This window comes from Oncorhynchus keta, chromosome 23 (assembly GCF_023373465.1).
Source record: "Oncorhynchus keta strain PuntledgeMale-10-30-2019 chromosome 23, Oket_V2, whole genome shotgun sequence".
In the NCBI taxonomy this organism is placed as follows: domain Eukaryota; kingdom Metazoa; phylum Chordata; class Actinopteri; order Salmoniformes; family Salmonidae; genus Oncorhynchus; species Oncorhynchus keta.
In genome coordinates this window covers 6,995,758-7,012,421 of record NC_068443.1, presented here as the reverse complement: position 1 = coordinate 7,012,421, position 16,664 = coordinate 6,995,758, and positions in this window count along the sequence as shown.

Genomic DNA, 16,664 nt, shown 5'->3' with positions numbered 1-16,664 from the left:
GAAATGTCTGAGCTGAGATGGGAATCAAGTTGACACGGAAGGAGGAAGTGCAGTGCTCTTACAGCATTGATGATGGGGGTAATCATGAGCTTGGATCTTGTAGTTTGGAGAATAATGGAGGAAGATGGTTCTTGTGTAGCATTGTTCTGATATGGAACCAAAGTGTGGAGTGAGTTGTATGATGGCAGCATACCTTAGTCTGTAGAGGGGCTGACAAGTTGACCTTTGGTAGGAAACGGTTCTGTACTTATAGACATTGAGACCTTGTGACCCGAGATATACAGGGATGTTTTCCAAACAAAACAACAACTGTACAAGTGTGCTTGCCCTATTTCCTCAACGGGCACAGCTAGGGGAGTTTAAAAATGGACCTCATAAAAGTGCATTGAAATTTACTTAGGAACTGTGCACACATTGGAGAGGAGAGTGGCCACTTGGAGACACCAGTTAAGTCATTTCACTGAAACCCTTGTATTTTTTTAAATGTTGCACCTACCACACATTTACCAGGAAAATACTCTGTGAAAGTATTCAAACCCCATGACTTTTTCCACATTTTGTTACGTTACAGCCTTATTATAAAATGTATAAAATATAATTGCTTCCCTCAGCAATCTACACACAATACCCCATAATAACAGAGTGAAAACATAAATATATTTAATAATTTAATTTAATATAATGTATATAAAAAAAACATACCTTATTTACATAAGTATTCAGACCCTTTACTATGAGACTCGAAATTTAGCTCAGGTGCATCCTGTCTCCATTGATCATCCTTGAGCTGTTCTACAACTTGATTGGAGTCCACCTGTGATAAATTCAGTTGATTGGACATGATTTGGAATGGCACACACCTGTCTATATAAGGTCCCACAGTTGACAGTACATGTCAGAGCAAAAACCAAGCCATGAGGTCGAAGGAATTGTCCAGAGAGCTCAGAGACAGGAGGCACAGACCTGGGGAAGGACACCAAAACATTTCTGCAACATTGAAGGTCCCCAAGAACACTGTGGCCTCCATCATTCTTAAATGGCAGAATTTTGGAACCACCAAGACTCTTCCCTAGAGCTGGCCGAACAATCGGGGAGAAGGACCTTGGTCAGGGAGGTGACCAAGAACCTAATGGTCACTCTGACAGAGCTCTAGAGTTCCTCTGTGGAGATGGGAGAACCGTCCAGAAGGACAACCATCTCTGCAGGACTCCACCAATCAGGCATTAATGATAGAGTGGCCAGACGGAAGCCACTCCTCAGTAAAAGACACATGACAGCCCACTTGGAGTTTGCCAAAAGGCACCTAATGTGCTGTTTCGATGTTCAGTGGTAGGGACTGGGAGACTATTCAGGATCAAGGCAAAGATTAACATGTCAAAGTATGGAGAGATCCTTGACGAAAACCTGCTCCAGAGCGCTCAGGACCTCAGAGTGGGGCGAAGGTTCACCTGCCAACAGGACAACGACACTAAGCACACAGCCAAGACAACGCAGGAGTGGCTTCAGGACAAGTGTCTGAATGTCCTTGAGTGGCCCAGCCAGAGCCTGGACTTGAACCCGATCGAACATCTCTGGAGACCTGAAAATAACTGTGCAGCAACTCTCCCCGTCCAACCTGACAGAGCCGTGAGAAGATCTGCAGAGAAGAATGGGAGAAACTGCCCAAATACAGGTGTGCCAAGCTTGTAGCATCATAACCAAGAAGACTTGAGGCAGTAATCGCTGCCAAAGGTGCTTCAACAAAGTACTGAGTAAAGGGTCTGAATACTTCTGAATACTTCTGTAAATATGCTATTTCAATTTTTATATTTAATATATTTGTAAAAATGTCTAAACTGTTTTTGCTTTGTTATTGTGGGGTATTGTGTGTATATTGATGAGGAAGAAAATAATTTGAACACATTTTAAAATAAGTCAAAATGGAAAATATGGATAAAGTCAAGGGGTCTGAATACTTTCCGAATGCACTATAAATAATTTTTAAAAATGACTGAATGTATCCAGAGTATTTTTTTCCCCAGATTTTATTATCAAGAAATGCGGTAAAAAGTACAGTAAATGTAAAATGCACATAAAAATCCACATTGTAATGTTTGGATTCATTCTCGTGTCAGGTGAACTGTTGTGTCCTCAACTTTGGTCTAATAACTGCCACTTTAAAAAAATGTTACCATGCTTTTCATATTTCTTCTGTAAGAAACATTTAAATGTGGTCCTATCCATACAGGCCCATTGCCACAAGTGTACAAGGCTAAGACTAGAACATGAACACCATACAGGCTAAGCTTCCTGAAAGGTTAGAAGTTGCATAGAAGGCTCTTGAATGGTTGGCTGTGCTTGGTTGAGAAGTTGAGTTGGGGGGGGGGGAAGGTGGCATTGGAGACTTTTGATCAATAACGTGGAAGTTCGGTATGTAGAATCGATTACCTGTGAAGCGGGCCAAAGCATATGGTTGCTGGCTAAAAAGGGATGGAGTAGACCGGTGCTGACAAAAATCTGGGATGCAAACAACAGGCCCAGGTGGCTGGTGAGGCTGGCGTCGAACGCCGACAAGGCATGTCTCCGAGAAGATGCGCTGGTGCGTACGGGGAAGCGGGGCCTTGGATATTTGGAAAGCATGGATTGGCAGAGAGGAAATGTCAGGAAACCAGGTAACCAATGATATGAGAGAAACAAGGGAGATATTGTCCTGGATGGACAATAAAGTTGTATTCTATTCTATTCAGGTTTGTGTTTACAGGTCTGTGTTTACTATGCTTTACTCTAAACAGAGGTAAGGCAAACTACAGTAGGATCCGTAATAATTTTAGTAATTTTTATTAGGATCCCCATTAACTAAAGCTGTAATGCTAGCTAATCTTCCTGGGGTTCAACACCAATTAATATGACATTACAAATGATTACAAATCAAGACTTCACAAACATTCAACAAGTAGGCAATACAAACAATTAAAATACCAGACAGGAAATACATTTAACATTCAGTTGATGCTTTCTATTTCCTGTCCAGTCATATGGTCTATCATATTAGTTGTTCTTTCTATTTCCTGTCCAGTCATATGGTCTATCACATTAGATGTTCTTTCTATTTCCTGTCCAGTCATATGGTCTATCATATTAGATGTTCTTTCTATTTCCTGTCCAGTCATATGGTCTGTCACATTAGATGTTCTTTCTATTTCCTGTCCAGTCATATGGTCTATCATATTAGATGTTCTTTCTATTTCCCGTCCAGTCATATGGTCTATCATATTAGATGTTATTTCTATTTCCTGTTCAGTCATATGGTCTATCACATTAGATGTTCTTTCTATTTCCTGTCCAGTCATATGGTCTATCACATTAGATGTTATTTCTATTTCCTGTTCAGTCATATGGTCTATCACATTAGATGTTCTTTCTATTTCCTGTCCAGTCATATGGTCTATCACATTAGATGTTATTTCTATTTCCTGTTCAGTCATATGGTCTATCACATTAGATGTTCTTTCTATTTCCTGTCCAGTCATATGGTCTATCACATTAGATGTTATTTCTACTTCCTGTCCAGTCACATGGTCTATCATATTAGATGTTCTTTCTATTTCCTGTCCAGTCATATGGTCTATCACATTAGATGTTCTTTCTATTTCCTGTCCAGTCATATGGTCTATCACATTAGATGTTCTTTCTATTTCCTGTCCAGTCATATGGTCTATCACATTAGATGTTCTTTCTATTTCCTGTCCAGTCATATGGTCTATCACATTAGATGTTATTTCTACTTCCTGTCCAGTCATATGGTCTATCACATTAGATGTTCTTTCTATTTCCTGTCCAGTCATATGGTCTATCACATTAGATGTTCTTTCTATTTCCTGTCCAGTCACATGGTCTATCACATTAGATGTTCTTTCTATTTCCTGTCCAGTCATATGGTCTATCACATTAGATGTTCTTTCTATTTCCTGTCCAGTCATATGGTCTATCACATTAGATGTTATTTCTACTTCCTGTCCAGTCACATGGTCTATCATATTAGATGTTCTTTCTATTTCCTGTCCAGTCATATGGTCCATCACATTAGATGTTCTTTCTATTTCCTGTCCAGTCATATGGTCTATCACATTAGATGTTCTTTCTATTTCCTGTCCAGTCACATGGTCTATCACATTAGATGTTCTTTCTATTTCCTGTCCAGTCATATGGTCTATCACATTAGATGTTCTTTCTATTTCCTGTCCAGTCATATGGTCTATCACATTAGATGTTATTTCTACTTCCTGTCCAGTCACATGGTCTATCATATTAGATGTTCTTTCTATTTCCTGTCCAGTCATATGGTCCATCACATTAGATGTTCTTTCTATTTCCTGTCCAGTCATATGGTCTATCACATTAGATGTTATTTCTACTTCCTGTCCAGTCACATGGTCTATCATATTAGATGTTCTTTCTATTTCCTGTCCAGTCATATGGTCCATCACATTAGATGTTCTTTCTATTTCCTGTCCAGTCATATGGTCTATCTCATTAGATGTTATTTCTATTTCCTGTCCAGTCATATGGTCTATCACATTAGATGTTATTTCTATTTCCTGTTCAGTCATATGGTCTATCACATTAGATGTTCTTTCATTTCCTGAGTCATATGGTCTATCTCATTAGATGTTCTTTCTATTTCCTGTCCAGTCATATGGTCTATCACATTAGATGTTCTTTCTATTTCCTGTCCAGTCACATGGTCTATCACATTAGATGTTCTTTCTAATTCCTGTCCAGTCATATGGTCTATCACATTAGATGTTCTTTCTATTTCCTGTCCAGTTATATGGTCTATCACATTAGATGTTCTTTCTATTTCCTGTCCAGTCACATGGTCTATCACATTAGATGTTCTTTCTATTTCCTGTCCAGTCATATGGTCTATCACATTAGATGTTCTTTCTATTTCCTGTCCAGTCATATGGTCTATCATATTAGATGTTCTTTCTATTTCCTGTCCAGTCATATGGTCTATCACATTAAATGTTCTGTCTATTTCCTGTCCAGTCTTATGGTCTATCTCATTAGATGTTCTTTCTATTTCCTGTTCAGTCATATGGTCTATCACATTAGATGTTCTGTCTATTTCCTGTCCAGTCATATGGTCTATCTCATTAGATGTTCTTTCTATTTCCTGTCCAGTCATATGGTCTATCACATTAGATGTTATTTCTATTTCCTGTCCAGTCATATGGTCTATCACATTCGATGTTCTTTCTATTTCCTGTCCAGTCATATGGTCTATCACATTAGATGTTCTGTCTATTTCCTGTCCAGTCATATGGTCTATCACATTAGATGTTCTGTCTATTTCCTGTCCAGTCATATGGTCTATCACATTAGATGTTCTTTCTATTTCCTGTCTAGTCATATGGTCTATCACATTAGATGTTCTGTCTATTTCCTGTCCAGTCATATGGTCTATCACATTAAATGTTTTACATTTTTTTTCTTGAAGGTGGATTTACTTTTTACCTGAGAAATATGGATTGGTAAAGAGTTCCATTCAGCTATGGCTCTATATAAAACTGTAGATTTAAGGCGATTTGTCCTTGGCTTGGGTTGTCTTAGCTGCCCTGAATTGGTTGTCTGGTTGGTTTGGTGGTTTTGCGTATCGCTAATATGTACTAACTGGCCTGAAAAATACTGTGTTTTTAAAAATATATACTCTGCTCAAAAAAAATAAAGGGAACACTAAAATAAAACATCCTAGATCTGAATGAATTAAATATTCTTATTAAATACTTTTTTCTTTACATAGTTGAATGTGCTGACAACAAAATCACACAAAAATGATCAATGGAAATCAAATTTATCAACCCATGGAGGTCTGGATTTGGAGTCACACTCAAAATTAAAGTGGAAAACCACACTACAGGCTGATCCAACTTTGATGTAATGTCCTTAAAACAAGTCAAAATGAGGCTCAGTAGTGTGTGTGGCCTCCACGTGCCTGTATGACCTCTCTACAATGCCTGGTCATGCTGGAAGATGTTGCAGGCAGCGGAACGTTCACCACGCCATCTCCAGACTCTGTCACGTCTTTCACGTGCTCAGTGTGAACCTGCTTTCATCTGTGAAGAGCACAGGGCGCCAGTGGCGAATTTGCCAATCTTGGTGTTCTCTGGCAAATGCCAAACGTCTTGCACAGTGTTGGGCTGTGAGCACAACCCCCACCTGTGGACGTCGGGCCCTCATACCACCCTCATGGAGTCTGTTTCTGACCGTTTGAGCAGACACATGCACATTTGTGGCCTGCTGGAGGTAATTTTGCAGGGCTCTGGCAGGGCTCCTCCTGCTCCTCCTTGCACAAAGGCGGAGGTAGCGGTCCTGCTGCTGGGTTGTTGCCCTCCTACGGCCTCCTGCACGTCTCCTGATGTACTGGCCTGTCTCCTGGTAGCGCCTCCATGCTCTGGACACTACGCTGACAGACACAGCAAACCTTCTTGCCACAGCTTGCATTGATGTGCCATCCTGGATGAGCTGCACTACCTGAGCCACTTGTGTGGGTTGTAGACTCCGTCTCATGCTACCACTAGAGTGAAAGCACCACCAGCATTCAAAGTGACCAAAACATCAGCCAGGAAGCATAGGAACTGAGAAGTGGTCTGTGGTCACCACCTGCAGAACCACTCCTTTATTGGGGGTGTCTTGCTAATTGCCTATAATTTCCACCTGTTGTCTATTCCATTTGCACAACAGCATGTGAAATGTATTGTCAATCAGTGTTGCTTCCTAAGTGGACAGTTTGATTTCACAGAAGTGTGATTGACTTGGAGTTACATTGTGTTGTTTAAGAGTTCCCTTTATTTTTTTGAGCAGTGTATATAACATTCCTAAAGAAAATCAGAAGATTGGATAGCAATTTGTTTTCAACGTGAAGCCATGAGAGATTCTGAAGCATTTGCATAATATTCATATGGAATGAATGAATGAATGAATGCAATGAAGAGCTAATCTGGAGCAGTATCTTATGATATTTTCCTTTGCTGTAGATGACCATATAACTGGACAGTACTCTAAGTGTGATAAGACCAGGGCTTGTTATCCGAAAGAGACAAGATCTTTTCTACCTCTTCCCTTTCTACTTAATGAAATTCGAACATGCATTGCCTCTCCTTCATGATGCAATCTTTTATAAGAGCATATGACAAGGAGCCATCAGTTGGAATCATAGCATTCCTCAACTTGTCCAACTTGCCTGTAAAATATTCATTAAAGTAGTTTGCGGTGTCTTGTGGTTTTGTGTTAAATATACCCTCTGATTCATCAAAAGATGCGGAAATGTTCAAATTCCTACCCACAATAACATTGATTCAAGATTTTTGAATTTACAATAACTTTGCTTACCAAACAGAGTGCCAGATTTATCTGCTACTTTTTTTTGCCATCATAACATTGAATCATTACATTTCTCAGCTTATCATCAATCCAAAGGGCACCGTCTAACCTCACAGTTTTCATTTTCTTAAAGGGGCGTGCTTATCAGCTATTCTCATAAATAATTTCATAAACAAATTTAGTGACATTTCAGGATCATCCTCTCTACACACTTCTAACCATTGGCACATTCTAAATCTCATCCACAAATGAGTCCTGATTGAACCCTCTGTATGACCTTGGGTAGATTACCTTAGGGCCAGGTATTGTAGTGTTCCTAGTGAGCGAGTCCTGATTGAACCCTCTGTAGGACCTTGGGTAGATTACCTTAGGGCCAGGTATTGTAGTGTTCCTAGTGAGCGAGTCCTGATTGAACCCTCTGTAGGACCTTGGGTACATTACCTTAGGGCCAGGTATTGTAGTGTTCCTAGTGAGCGAGTCCTGATTGAACCCTCTGTAGGACCTTGGGTAGATTACCTTAGGGCCAGGTATTGTAGTGTTCCTAGTGAGCGAGTCCTGATTGAACCCTCTGTATGACCTTGGGTAGATTACCTTAGGGCCAGGTATTGTAGTGTTCCTAGTGAGCGAGTCCTGATTGAACCCTCTGTAGGACCTTGGGTACATTACCTTAGGGCCAGGTATTGTAGTGTTCCTAGTGAGTGAGTCCTGATTGAACCCTCTGTAGGACCTTGGGTAGATTACCTTAGGGCCAGGTATTGTAGTGTTCCTAGTGAGCGAGTCCTGATTGAACCCTCTGTAGGACCTTGGGTACATTACCTTAGGGCCAGGTATTGTAGTGTTCCTAGTGAGCGAGTCCTGATTGAACCCTCTGTAGGACCTTGGGTACATTACCTTAGGGCCAGCCTTTGGTATTTTAGTTTTCTTACTGAGTGTTTGCAGACGACACTACAGTGGTAGGCTTGATTATCAACAACGACGAGACGGCCTACAGGGAGGAGGTGTGGGCCCTCTGAGTGTGGTTTCAGGAAAATAACCTCACACTCAATGTCAACAAAACAAAGGAGATGAATGTGGACTTCAGGAAACAGCAGAGGGAGCACCCCCCTATCCACATCGACAGGACAGTAGTTAAGAAGGTGGAAAGTTTTAAGTTCCTCGGGGTACACATCACGGACAAAGTGAAATGGTCCACCCACACAGACAGTGTGGTGAAGAAGGCGCAACAGCGCAACAGTGCCTCTTCAACCTCAGGAGGCTGAAGAAATAGCTTGTCACCAAAAACACTCACAAACTCTTACAGATGCACAATCGAGAGCATCCTGTCGGGCTGTATCACTGCCTGATACGGCAACTGCTCCGCCCACAACCGTAAGGCTCTCCAGAGGGTAGTGAGGACTGCAGAACGCATCACCGGGGGCAAACTACCTGCCCTCCAGGACAGCTACACAGGAAGGCCAAAAAGATCATCAAGGACATCAACTGCCTGTTCACCCCGCTATCATCCAGAAGGCGAGGTCAGTACAGGTAGATCAAAGCTGGGAGCGAGAGACTGAAAAACAGCTTCTATCTCAAGGCCATCAGACTGTTAAACAGGCATCACTAACATTGAGTGTCTGCTGCCAACATACTGACTCAAACCTCTAGCCCCTTTAATAATAAAACATTGGATGTAATAAATGTATCACTATCCACTTGAAACAATGCCACATTATATCATGTTTACATACCCTACATTACTCATCTCATATGTATATCCTGTACTCTATACCATCTACTGCATCTTGTTTACATACCCTACATTACTCATCTCATATGTATATACTGTACACTATACCATCTACTGCATCTTGTTTACATACCCTACATTACTCATCTCATATGTATATACTGTACTCTATACCATCTACTGCATCTTGTTTACATACCCTACATTACTCATCTCATATGTATATACTGTACTCTATACCATCTACTGCATCTTGTTTACATACCCTACATTACTCATCTCATATGTATATACTGTACTCTATACCATCTACTGCATCTTGTTTACATACCCTACATTACTCATCTCATATGTATATACTGTCCTCTATACCATCTACTGCATCTTGTTTACATACCCTACATTACTCATCTCATATGTATATACTGTACTCTATACCATCTACTGCATCTTGTTTACATACCCTACATTACTCATCTCATATGTATATACTGTACTCTATACCATCTACTGCATCTTGTTTACATATACTTACTCATCTCATATGTATATACACTCTATACCATCTACTGCATCATGTTTACATACCCTACATTACCCATCTACTCATCCATCTACTGCATCATGTTTATATACATTACTCATCTCATATGTATATACTGCACTCTATACCATCTACTGCATCATGTTTACATACATACATTACTATCATTATATACTCATCTCTACTGCATCTTGTTTATATCCTCATATGTACCTGTACTATACCATCTACTGCATCTTGCCTATGCCGTTCGGCCATCGCTCATCCATATATTTATTTGTACATATTCTTATTCATTCCTTTACACTTGTGTGTATAAGGTAGTTGTTGTGAAATTGATAGATTACTTGTTATATATTACTGCATGGTCGGAACTAGAAGCACAAGCATTTCGCGGCACTCGCATTAACATCTGCTAACCATGTGTATGTGACCAATAACATATGATTTGATTTGATTTGAGTGCAACCAAGTTATGATCACTACAACCTAGTGCCACTGATACAGCTTTAGAACAATGTTCAGCCATGTGGGTAAAAATGTGATCAATACAAGTTGATGATGCGATACCGGACCTATTAGTGAACGTTCTGGTTGGTACAAGGATCAGGTTACATACATTGGCAACAAAAATATGTTTCTTTCTCATTGGACAGTTGGTGTTAAAAAAATCTATATTAAAATCTCCCAAAAAATAAAACCTCATCCAATATTTCACAAATTACATCAAGATGTTTGACATCGGCACTAGGTGGCCTATAGCAGCAACCAACTAGTATAGGTTTCAAATGGGATCAATGCACCTGTACCCATAGAGCCTCTAATCCATTCAACATTTAGTCCTTGCGTTGTTTTGCTGAAATTTGACTCTGGATGTAAACTGCAACTCCACCCCCATATCTATTTCTGTCCCTCCTGAACAAATTGTATCCATGTATAGAGATCTCAGCATCCTCAAAAGAAGAGTCCAAGTGAGTCTCTGATATGGCCAAAACATGAATGTCACTCCTGCTCCCGCTCTTCCTATATGGCACTTGAGGGCGCCAGGCTGCCCATCATTACGTACATCTGTCACCATCATTTCGTGCATCAAAGCTATATTGGCCTTACCTTCACTTTGTGGATTTCCTCTTCTATATCTGTCTGTTCCTCAGTTTGTTCCCAGTGTCAGCACTATTCAAAACTCTGGAAAACGGTCATTCTAAACCCGAGACAAATAGAAGTGCAGCCCTAGCCACAAGGGCTATCCGCTTAGCGTGCTTGGTATCCAGCAATAATAGACCAGGTTGCCTAGCTTGATAGCTAGCAGCTAGGCTTGCTGCCTAGCCTATGTAGTACTACCTTGTTTCAGCAAGGATCCCTGGACATATCCAGATATGAATAGGAAAACTATTGTAAACTTTTATTAGCTAACTAGGTAGTTTGTTGTTGTACCGGCAATGCAGGTATGGGACAATGAAAACAAAGCCTTCACATACAACAACAGAGAGTGTTTAACCCTGACAAGATGCTACAGTGTTACAGTTATAGGTGTTTGGAACCACATCTATATCTCTGTCTTTGGGAACAAGGTGGTTTGGGTGGGGTTGGCTATAAGCCCTGGGCTGACAGGTGAACAGAGCAGTGGAATGTGTACATAGTTTTAAAAGTCTATTCACTAACGATCTGAGAAAAACACACCCACTCACTGTAAGCATTTCACTGTTAGTCTACACCTGTTGCTTACGGAGCATGTGACAAATAACAGTTGATTTGAAGTAGCCCAGACTACAACAATGCCTAATGATGATGTACAGATCTAACCAACAAGAATTTCAGGTCTATCTCGTGTTAAACACTCAAAATGTATAGTTTAAAGATCAGTCATGTTTGGGGGGAAAGAAAAACGACAATAGAAAGCTTGATGTTAACAACATTGTGACGTCACAATCAGCTTTGTCTTATCAACAACAGTTAAGATCAGAATGGAAAACAAACCTTACTAACACCGAAGTCAATGGCAATGAATTGCACATAGATTTAACGTTATTGTTGTCTTGGACTTTGCACCTACCGTATCATTGGTAATAAACTGACTGGTTCCAGCCCTGAAGGCTGATTGGCTGACAGCCGTAGTATATCAGACCGTATACCACGGGTGTGACAAACGTTTTATTTTAACTGCTCTAATTACGTTGGTAACCAGTTTACAATAGCAATAAGGCACCTCAGGGGTTTGTGGTATATGGCCAATATACAACGGCAAAGGGCTGCGATGCGTCGTGCCTAAGAACAGCCCTTGGCCATATACCACACCCCCTCGTGCCTTATTGATTACAATTCACATGAAATTACATATAATCAAGATCAATATTAGGGTTTCCTAACGTTCTATGCATTAATTCTCCATCAGAATATGTGGAGGTGTGAACGAATGAACGACACAGAATGTGTTGAACTATGAATGAATTCCTAAGTGAAGTCACACACACACACACACTCACACACACTCACACGCATGCACGCACATACACACGCATTCACACACACACACACACACACATTGACACGTCTTTGAGTGGACACTTCAACATGTGAACTCCTGGAAGCACCTGGAAGCACCTGGAAGCACCTGGAAGCACCTGGAAGCACCTGGAAGCACCTGGATGATCATCAAGACTCTTGGAAGAACGTTCTACTCAACAGACGTGTCAAAAGTATAACTTGTTGGATGACATGGTTCCTATTATGCCTGGTGAAAACCAAACACTGCATTCCACAGTAAGAACATTATACCAACGGACAAGCATGTGTGATGGTTTGGGGGATGCTTTGCTGGCTCAGGACCTGAACGACTTGCCTTAATAGAAGGAACCATGAATTCTACAGGAGAACGTCAGGCCATCTGTCTGTGAGCTGAAGCTGAAGTGTAGCTGAGTAAGACAATGATCCAAAACACACAATCAGGTCTACATGAAAATTGCTTTTCAAAGTCCAGACCTAATCCTAATTGAGATGTTGTGGCAGGACTTGAAATTAGAAATTCAGGCCTGAAAACCCACAAATGTTGCTAAGTTAAAGCCTGCATGCAGGAGTGGGCCAAAAATCCTCCACAGCAATGTGAGAGACTGATCAACAACTACAGGAAGCATTTGGTTGCAGTCGGTGCTGGTAAAGGTGGGGGAAATTCGATTTTTAGAACAGGGGCATTGGGTTTTGCATAACTTTGCTAATTCAATTAATAAAATACATGTTTGTTTTTTTACTCGGGTTCCCTTTATCTAATATTAGGTTTTTGGTTGAAGATCTGATAAAATTCAGTATCAAAAATATGTAAAAAATAGAGAAGTCAGAAAGGGGGCGAATACTTTTTTAACAGGACTGTATAGCCTAGCCCAGTGGTTCCCAAACGTTTTATAGTGCCGTACCCCTTCAAACATTCACCCTACAAGTGCATACCCCCTCTAGCACCAGGGTCAGCGCACTCTACAATGTTGTTTTTTGCCAATATTGTAAGCCTGCCACACACACACACTATACAATACATTTATTAAACATAAAAATGAGTGTGAGTTTTTGTCACAACCCGGCTCGTGGGAAGTGACAAAGAGCTCTGATAGGACCAGGGCACAAATAATAATATAATAATAATCAATAATTTTCCTCTTTATTTAATCCTCTTACATATAAAACCTTATTTCATTATTTCATATTTTTTGTGAATAACTCACCACAGGTTAATGAGAAGGGTGTGCTTGAAAGGATGCACATAACTCTGCAATGTTGGTTGTATTGGAGAGAGTCTCCGTCTTAAATCATTTCCCACACACAGTCTGTGCCTGTATTTAGTTTTCATGCTAGTGAGGGCCGAGAATCCACTCTCACATAGGTACGTGGTTGCAAAGGGCATCAGTGTCTTAACAGTGTGATTTGCCAAGGCAGGATACTCTGAGCGCAGCACAGTCCAGAAATCTGGCAGTGGCTTCTGATTAAATTCGATTTTCACAGAACCGCTTGTTGTAATTTCAATGAGGCTCTCTTGTTCAGATATCAGACTGGACTGGAGGAAGGGCATGAAATGGATAACGAATCCAGTTGTTTGTGTCCTCTGTTTCAGGAAAGTACCTGCTTAATTTGGCACACCAACACCAACAATGCTGGACAGACCTGTGTGTTGTCCTTGTTAATGCAGACAGAGAAGAGCTCCAACTTCTTAATCATAGCCTCAATTATGTCCCGCACATTGAATATAATTGCGGAGAGTCCCTGTAATCCTAGATTCAGATCATTCAGGTGAGAAAAACATCATCAGATCGGCCAGTCGTGTGAGAAACTCGTCATCATGTAAGCGGTCAGACATGTGAAAATTATGGTCAGTAGAGACCATATATATATATTTTTTTAAACGTGTCAATACTTTGCCCCTTGATAACCAGCACACTTCTTCTGTATGTTGTAAAAGCGGTACATGGTCGCTGCCCATATCATTGCATAGTGCAGCAAATACATGAGAGTTCAGGGGCCTTGCTTTAACAAAGTTAACTATTTTCACTGTAGTGTCCAAAACGTCTTTCAATCTGTCAGGAATTCCATTGGCAGCTAGAGCCTCTCGGTGGATGCTGCAGTTCACCCAAGTGGTGTTGGGAGCAACTGCTTGCACGCGCATTACCAGTCCACTATGTCTCCCTGTCATGGCATTTACGCCATCAGTACATATACTAACACATCTTTACCACCAAAGTCCATTTGATTTCACAAAGCTATCCAGTACTTAAAAAAATATCCTCTCCTGTTGTCCTGGTTTCCAGTGGTTTGCAGAAGAGGATGTCTCCCTTAATTGACCCCCCATAAACATAACGGACATGTACCAGGAGCTGTGCTAGGCCCCCACGTCTGTTGGTTCATCCAGCTGTACAACATGGAATTCACACGCTTGTATGCACCGCGTTAATAATGCCAATGTGAAAAATAAGCCACGGGAGCTTTTTTGAGCGAGAATGAAGACGACTTTCGAGTAGTAAGACATGTATAAAAGCAACAGATACCATTAATAAGAAGGGCGCCAGTTTTATTTAACCAGATTCAGAACTGTCAGTGGCAATGGTAGCTGGGCTAACAACAAAATGTAGAATTACTGATGCTAACATTGGATGTGCTGGGGAAGCAGCCTGTCTTTGACAGGTGCAGGTGTAGTACTGCTGGTAGCCTAGTAGTAGTAGCAGTATGATATCCTAGTAGTAGTAGCAGTATGATGTCCTGTAGTAGTAGCAGTATGATGTCCTAGTAGTACATTTACATTACATTTAAGCATTTAGCTGACGCTCTTATTTACAAATTGGTGCATACACCTTATGACATCAGTGGAACAGCCACTTGCATCTAAATTTTTTTTTGGGGGAGGGGGTGAGTTACTCCTCTTACCCTATCCTAGGTATTTGAAGAGGTGGGGTTTCAGGTGTCTCCGGAAGTTATCCGCTGTCAGCCTGTGAGGGAGTTTGTTCCACCATTGGGGGCCAGAGCAGTTTTGATCCTGAGCAGCCTTCCTAGTGGTAGGGAGGCGTAGGCCAGAGGTATGAACGCAGCCTTGTTTGGGTGTAGGGCCTGATCAGAGCCTGGAGGTACTGAGGTGCCGTTCCCCTCAGCTCTTTATTTTGTAGCGGTGTTATCCTGGAGCCAGTGGAGAGAGCGGAGGAGCGGGTGACGTGAGAGAACTTGGGAAGGTTGAACACCAGACGGGCTGCGGCGTTCTGGATTTAGTTGTGTAGTTAATGGCCAGGCAGGGAGCCCAGCCAACAGCGAGTTGCAGTAATCAAGACGGAGATGACAAGTTGGATCCTCAGCCTGTATTTAGGGTCGTAGTGTTGTAGAGCATGAACCTCACGGGACACCGTATGTTAGTTGAGAACGTAGGGTGTATCCAGGATCAGCCAAGGTTTTAGCGCTTGGGAGGAGGACACAATGGAGTTGTCAGCCGTGATGGCGAGATCATGGAACGGGCAGTCCTATCCCAGGAAGAGGAGCTCCGTTTGCTGAGGTTCAGCTTGAGGTGGTGATCCGTCATCCACACTGATATGTCTGCCAGACATGCAGAGATGCGATTCGCCACCTGGTCATCAGAAGGGGGAAAGGAGAAGATTTTTTATTTTATTTTTTTATTTCACCTTTATTTAACCAGGTAGGCTAGTTGAGAACAAGTTCTCATTTGCAACTGCCCCTGGCCAAGATAAAGCATAGCAGTGTGAACAGACAACACAGAGTTACTATGGAGTAAACAATTAACTAAGTCAATAACACAGTAGAAAAAAATGGGCAATCTATATACAATGTGTGCAAACCATGAGGAGGTAGGCTTAATACAATCAGATTAACACTGGAATAAATGATCAGATGGGCATGTACAGGTAGAGATATTGGTGATATTGGTGTGCAAAAGAGCAGAAAAGTAAATAAATAAAAACAGTATAAAAACAGTATGGGAATGAGGCAGGTGAATAAGGGTGAGCTATTTACCTAAGACTATGTACAGCTGCAGCGATCGGTTAGCTGCTCGGAAGCTGATGTTTGAAGTTGGTGAGGGAGATAAAGTCTCCTTCAACAATCCCCAGTCACAGGCAGCAGAGTACTGGAACGAAAGGCCCAAATGAGGTGTTGGCTTTAGGGATGATCAGTGAGATACACCTGCTGGAGCTTCAATGGGTGTTGCCATCCCAGTGAACTGAGATAAGGCGGAGCTTTACCTAGCATGGACTTGTAAATGACCTGGACCAGTGGGTCTGGCGACTTCAAGGGGCCAGCCCTAGAGCATACAAGTCGCAGTGGTGGGTGGTATAAGGTGCTTTAGTGACAAAACGGATGGCACTGTGATAGACTGCATCCAGTTTGCTGAGTAGAGTGTTGGAAGCCATTTTGTAGATGACATCCCGAAGTCGAGGATCGGTAGGATAGTCAGTTTTACTAGGGTAAGCTTCAGCGTGATGAAGGAGGCCCGGAATAGAAAGCCACTCTGGATTTGATTTTTGATTGGAGATGTTTGATGTGAGTCTGGAAGGA